The following is a 6,775-nucleotide window of genomic DNA, read 5'->3' as shown; positions in this document are numbered from 1 at the left end:
ATCCTGTTTACGTAGACGGTCATCACTGGTTGCGCCTTGTTCAAATTTTGCTCGGGGAGCAGGGCGGCGCTGACGTCCTCTCCCCTGATACGTTTCCCGCACAGTTTTGGGCTAGATGCCCCAAACCGCCACAATTAAAACAGCGCACACGCCCTCTGTTGGTGCAATTCCTTGCAAAATGTCCGCGCCGGCCGCAGCGAAAACATTTCCCATTGCTTGCAGAGTTCTGATTCGGAATCTCCCGAGCGCCAATCTGGCCTGTCTGTGTCGCCATCACAACTGGTTCCCCCAGGTCCTCCTCATCTTTGATGATGGCTCGAGCACGTTCCATCAAGTGTTCCATGAAACGCTGGTTGAGGCTCTCAGTAGCTGCTTCACCCGAGTGGGAAGGCCCGCCACAAACGCGTACGCGAGCGTCCGCTCCGACACCCCTCCACCGAATAGGACTGGGAGTTTCTTTAACTCTGCGAAGAAAACGTCTACGCTTTCCTCCGGTAGAAGTTTTCGGGAAGCAAATTTTTCATAGGCCGTACAAGGATCCATGGCGAATACCTTGTACAGCGCAGCTTTAATTGCGGTGACATCTCCCTTTTCGGCAGCACTGAGTTGCTGATATACACTCAAGGCACCCCCAGCCAATCTCAGGGGAATAACAGTGTGTACCCTTTTTACCCCACAAAGGTCGCACGTCAGCTTGACCCTTTCAACCCAGTCGACAATGGACGTGGACCCGTCAAACTCGGGCATGAGCTTTAAGTCGAATTTCGACTCGGTCATAGTCCTAGAAGCCAAATAGCTGAAATAGCTTGTAGAAAATGTGTGAGGAAAGTCCTTTAAAAAATTACTGCGCCCTCTGTAGATGCATAAGGAAAATCCTTTAAAAGTAATGCGCCCTCTGTAGATGTATAATGTTGCAGCAACGTAAAGCAATTCAATAACCAGTAAACACCGGTTCTGCACGGAATCCAACTAGCAAGGTGCCTAGACGGACGCGAACGGTTACTCAGACCGGACCCAACAACGGTAAGATATCCTCACATGGCACGAGAAGCAACAGCAACACGATTCCCGACCAAGTCAATCATCGCTCTCCCAACGTCTTTCAATCACCCGCTTTTATGGCCGTTGTAGGCCGGCTAAATTTGCATATTGCGAGAATTCATGTGCCTTTGCGAGATATCATCCTTTACAAAAGACGGCGGCCGCCATCTTGATCTTTCTTTATCTATTTTCGGTCGGCGACGCCGAGCCGGTCCCAAGGTAAGTCTTTCCTTTTCGTCCGTCTCTCTTACGCACCCACACAACACACAAACACGCGGGCGCTTGTCTCCTGGATGCACATTACAAAATATTTCTTTCATATAATTCAACTAAAAGCTTTCTACAACGTTTTGAATTTATCAGTGTTCGCAGCGGCTTCTTGCGGAAATTCTTTTTCGGTCGTTAACTGTAAACTGCCGGAAGATGCCAATGCGACATTGGGTCAGGTTATGGATCACTTACAAATTTTCTTAAGACATTCTTTTAATATTACGGATGCATATTAATGATATTGCCCCGACTGCTGCAAAGAATGGAGGCTCTGTCTACCGTTCTAGAAAATTACTCACACCAGAGAGAATCGTATTATTTTTTTACACAGTGATCACCACTTATCAAGGCCCGTGAGCCACTCAGGGATAAGGGTTATTGCAACTACATTACGTCAGTGTGGAGATTTGATGAAGTGTTTACTTAAGGGGGCGGTTCATTAGGAATTTGTTAACGTTGGACTTGAAGACATCCAAGTTGTAGTCCGGTGGGAAGCAGGCAGACAGAACAGAGTTTCACAGGCGTGCAGTTCGAAGAAAGAAGCTTTGTTCATGGAATCTGCGTTTTGATTTAGGCACAGATATAGAGTATATCTTTACAAAGCCACAATTCACCCATGCATGGAGTATGAAATACGACTGTTGTATTATCAACGTGTCGAATGATATCATAGTTTATATTATTTGGATTATTCAAACTACTGTTCTCATGTTGAGTGTTGTTCTCACAACGTCGATGTAACCCCAATCTTCTTCAGCTGTATCTTAACGGACTAGGGAATCTTTCTATGGAAGTCAGCAATGTGCACAGAATTTCGAACACAACCCTTTATATTTAACGGTTAGAAAGACCAGGCGACTGTGATTTTTTTTTTAATATTGCTGTTTATTAAACATAAGTTTTTTTTTTAATTCTTGAATATTAAAATATTCATGTTCAGGAAATTGGACAGTTTTTTTTATTTTTGTTACTTTCTTTATCTTTTTCTTCCTTTTATATGCCATGGTGGTGATAAGTCCTGGCAGGAGTTTGGAGTTAAGTTAAAATGATGTTTATATGTCTGATTACAATTTTTGGCGTCTGTCGAACGCGTATATAATAAAAAGGAATTCACTGTTTGAAACACTCGATAATAAATTAAGATTTTACGGTTAAAAAGCAGATAAATGTGAAATTGTTTTTAATAAATATTGCTGTATTCATAATTCAAATAATACAAAATTATAATTCCAGAACATAATATCATAACTGTCTTCATGCACTGGACTATTTGTTGGCACCCAGAGTATTCCGGACGGTAATATAACAACGTAAGTCCATAAGAGACAATATAATTAGAATTTTCAAACGACAGATCGTTACTTTGTGATGCGGTACTTTCAAACACTTGCCAATAAAGGAATCGAACACAAACGCTAAACATGCAGCATCATTAGCAGAGGACAAGAAAACATCACAATTTGTTGGTTTTCGCGGCAGTCTTGTATTCTAATCGATCATCGTGGAGCTGGATAGAGCGATAGGCCCGCAATCCTGGAGTTTCTCAACAGTTGTTATTTTAATTACCAGTCACACTGGGGACTATTCTGGATTGACTTGGTTTTACGAACACCTCTTCGTCACCAGTATTCGAGGAAACGCCTTGCTCTCGGCCTGCTCAGCTAGCAGGATATACGATGGGAATTTTTGGTGTTCAAAATATAGGCATTTAAAATATGGTGTTTTAGAAAAATGTTCAATTTTTATAATTTAACTCATATTTTGTCAAATTATGTATTCATTGAATAAAACAATGACACGTTATCTTTTTTCTTTCTTATTCATGATTCTTTGCTAACGTCTCACCATCCCTACTATTCGATGAATCGCCTTCAGTCTTCCCCCAGATTGACAAGCCAGCAGGACAAACAAGGAATATCCGACCAACATTGCATCTTATACTCCATTTGTATCACAACATAGATTGTTGTGCAATTAGATGGCTACATTTGGACACCGAATAAAACTTCGTGATGTTTTCAATATAGGTTTTTAAAATTTGATGGTTGAACCAGATTTTCATAAACTTTTAAATTGAAATCATGTTTGGTCACCTGTTGAATCATACATTTATTGATGAAGTTTTTCATTTAATGAAAAATATTTTTAATAATAAAATGAATTCGTTGTCATCATCTAAATTTAGAACAAAATACTGTTAAAAAACTCCGAAATCACAAATAATTTTAATCACTGCCATAGCTGATATGACCTGTAACTTGTTATCCAATTCAAAGCACAATTAGAGGCAATGATAAACGAATAATTCAGACGGCTACTCTTTTAGCTTGAGAGACACAAAATTAAATAGACATCCATATTATCATAAAAAACGAATACTGTTGTTAGAGGTTCTGATCGCGAAAAAATCCGTGTGCATTATATCATTTACCAGGTAAAATGAGATTATTCGAACAGTGTCCCAATGATAACTAATACCAACGCCGGTCGAGGTGTATTTATTTCTCTCACACCGAGGAAAAGTGTGACAAAAAGCCAGATGAGGAAACTAGTCCAGTTCACAGGACGTGGCGCAGTTTGGCTTCTTAAAAATTGCTCTAGTATTTAACTATAAACTAATTTTTAATGGTAAAGCTCAAAAGGAGAATATCCGAGGATTAAACTGAACAAATACCACCGGGGGGGGCGGGAAAAGGCACCATCGTCGCAGTAATTGTCGAGAACGAACGTTAGATTCATATGACGGGCGTAAATAAAGTGATGACTTTCTTCAATACCAGTCGTTTGGTCTTTAGTTTAAATATCTGAGACAATGGAATCGGGTTGTGTAAATAATTCGTTTTGCGTGACGAATGACATGAAAACACCCCTTGAATACCAATTAAGTTCGATAAAATAACAATTCAGCATTACAGGATTAATGTTTTTCTGGACTAGATGCTATTGGTAGTGGTTATGGTATTGAGCATTATTCATTCATTCGTATGATCATTAATGGCATTCCTAGTTCGAACTATTTCTAGAAAAATGTCGGCTACTTACGGGATGAACCAGGTGAAGGTTGCCAACATCCTAAGTGAAAGTGTTTCGGTGAAACAAGCAGAATCCGAACTAATCCTAACACTAACCCTAACCCCGGCTCTCAGTTCTTGTTACCCATTTAAACATCAGGTAATTCCAGGAGGGACCAAGTAAAAGTTGCAAATATCCTAACTTTCTGTGAAACCAACTGGATTCGAACCTGACACATCAAGGTTGCCAATCCGAGTTGTTAACCGCTTAACTACTGCGCCGTTGAAATAGAAGTAGAGTTTATAGTTGTTTAAGTTTTAGGTAAAAAAAAATAATAAGAATTCAAGCGAAGTCTTTTCAGAGGTTCTAAATCGTTAGGTTATGAAAAGAGTTCTTACAGAAAAATGTATGCACATACGTAGCTAATAATGTTTGTATGAATAAACCTATTATAAGCACGCGTTGTCCATTCATCGGATACTCTTTACAAAACACAGAGCTTTTACTTCTGCTTTGCATGTTGACTGTGAACGAATGAAGCAGAAAGAAGGCTACTGATCACTAAGAAAAAAATGTTCTGTTTTGACTTCCGGTCCGACTAAATTCATCCATTTGTAAAGTTATGACTATGTCAGACAAAATGAATGAAAAGACCGCAGGTTTTCAAACATTTGACAATGTAAGTAAGATAGTAAGAATGTAATGCGGACTCACTTCACATGAAAAAACACAAAATAAAATGACGGTAAATGTTTTTACTTATATGAAATATTTCTGCTTATTGTGCACGTGTCATTATATATATCTCATATATAAATTCAGCTTTTTTCTCTCTGTTTGTTATCGATAGATTTTCATCTTACAATCAATGTTTGATTTTTTATTCTATGTTTCTTAATTTTGTAGACGAAGCTTTATAGTTTATATTATTTGGATTATTTAAATGACTGTTCTCAACGTTTTGGTCGATGTAACCTCCGATCCTCTTCAAGTGTTTTATTGAAATCGAGAATCTTTATATCGAACATGGAAATCTTTGTGTCGAACTCGGGAATCTGCAAAGAATTCAGAACGGGATCCTTTATTTAATTCACGGGGGTAGTATGCTCTCGTTCCGTCAGCCATGGCTGAGTAGAAGTCCTAAAGAATTCGCAATTGTATTTTAGTGTTATCTGCATTGCACCTTCAAACTCCAGAATAGTGTAGCTTACTACTGAGTTTGACCACACACTCTATTCACTACGCTAACGGTGCTTTCACAAAGAGTTTGCATTAATTGAAATGTTGTGCAAATAACACTCACGATGACAACAGTAGTCCAGAGATTCCTAATAATACGAATTGATACTAATTCGTCAGTTTTTCACTAAAGCTTGTTTTAACAATAGAAAATAGTGAAATGTAATTCGATTTACTTCATTCTAGACAATACTTTGTCAGGCTCTGAATTATTTCCCGATGGCCGCCATCTTATTAATGGACGTAATTCTGTATTTGTCCATATAGAGTTATTCTTTGTGATTGAAAAAAAAATTGATATTTGAAACAAACAACATCGTTTGCAAAAAAAATATAGAGAACAAACAAAATGCAATTAAAAGCAATATCGGAGAACAGCAGTAAAAATAGCAATGAATAACACAAGGAGTAAATTAGTTCAGATTTATTCAAATATAACAACAAGTAATACCATAAAAGACAAAATCAGAGGCCGGGTTTTACTAAAATGAAAAATATTAGAAATAATCGATGCTGATTGGCTGGTATTTTGTTTGAAATTGTTTCAATTCAAAAACATGTTTTTACCATTTCTGATTAGTTTTGTTAAGTAATAATGTTTGTAAACAAATATTTATTCACACAGAATTTTGTTTGAATATTTCTTACATAACTAATTTGATGCATAATTATCGTCGGAGATCGAACCCATTCACGGCAAAAGAAGGAATACTCTTCCTCATTTGCCATATTCCCTTTCAGAGGCCCCGCAGACTACAACACTAGCCGGTTGCTAAAACTTAAGCACATGCAAGTGTCCAACGTCTATAATGATTTTGATGAGTTGCTGTCTGATGTCAAAACGTTGATAACCCACAGTAACAGTGCCCTAAAGGTCGTCATGGGAACGGGAAGTGAATAGAATCCAGAAAAAATATAGTTTTGTATTAAACATGATTTTTAAATAAATATTAACCAAATGTAAACAGACAACAAATATGCATCATAACTATTTGAAATATTATTGAAGCAAGCACTTAAATTAAAAACTAATATTTTCACCAGTTGGTATAAATCAATTTAGGAGTTGCATCATGTATATACGTACACCTATATATATATATATATATATATATATATATATATATATATATGGTTGTATCATGTATATACATACAACTAATATATATATATATATATATATATATATATATATATATGGTTGTATCATGTA

Source organism: Euprymna scolopes, chromosome 14 (genome assembly GCF_053919585.1).
Source record: "Euprymna scolopes isolate OS-2025 chromosome 14, ASM5391958v1, whole genome shotgun sequence".
In the NCBI taxonomy this organism is placed as follows: domain Eukaryota; kingdom Metazoa; phylum Mollusca; class Cephalopoda; order Sepiida; family Sepiolidae; genus Euprymna; species Euprymna scolopes.
The sequence above is the reverse complement of the archived record's forward strand: the minus strand, read 5'-3'. Positions refer to the sequence as shown.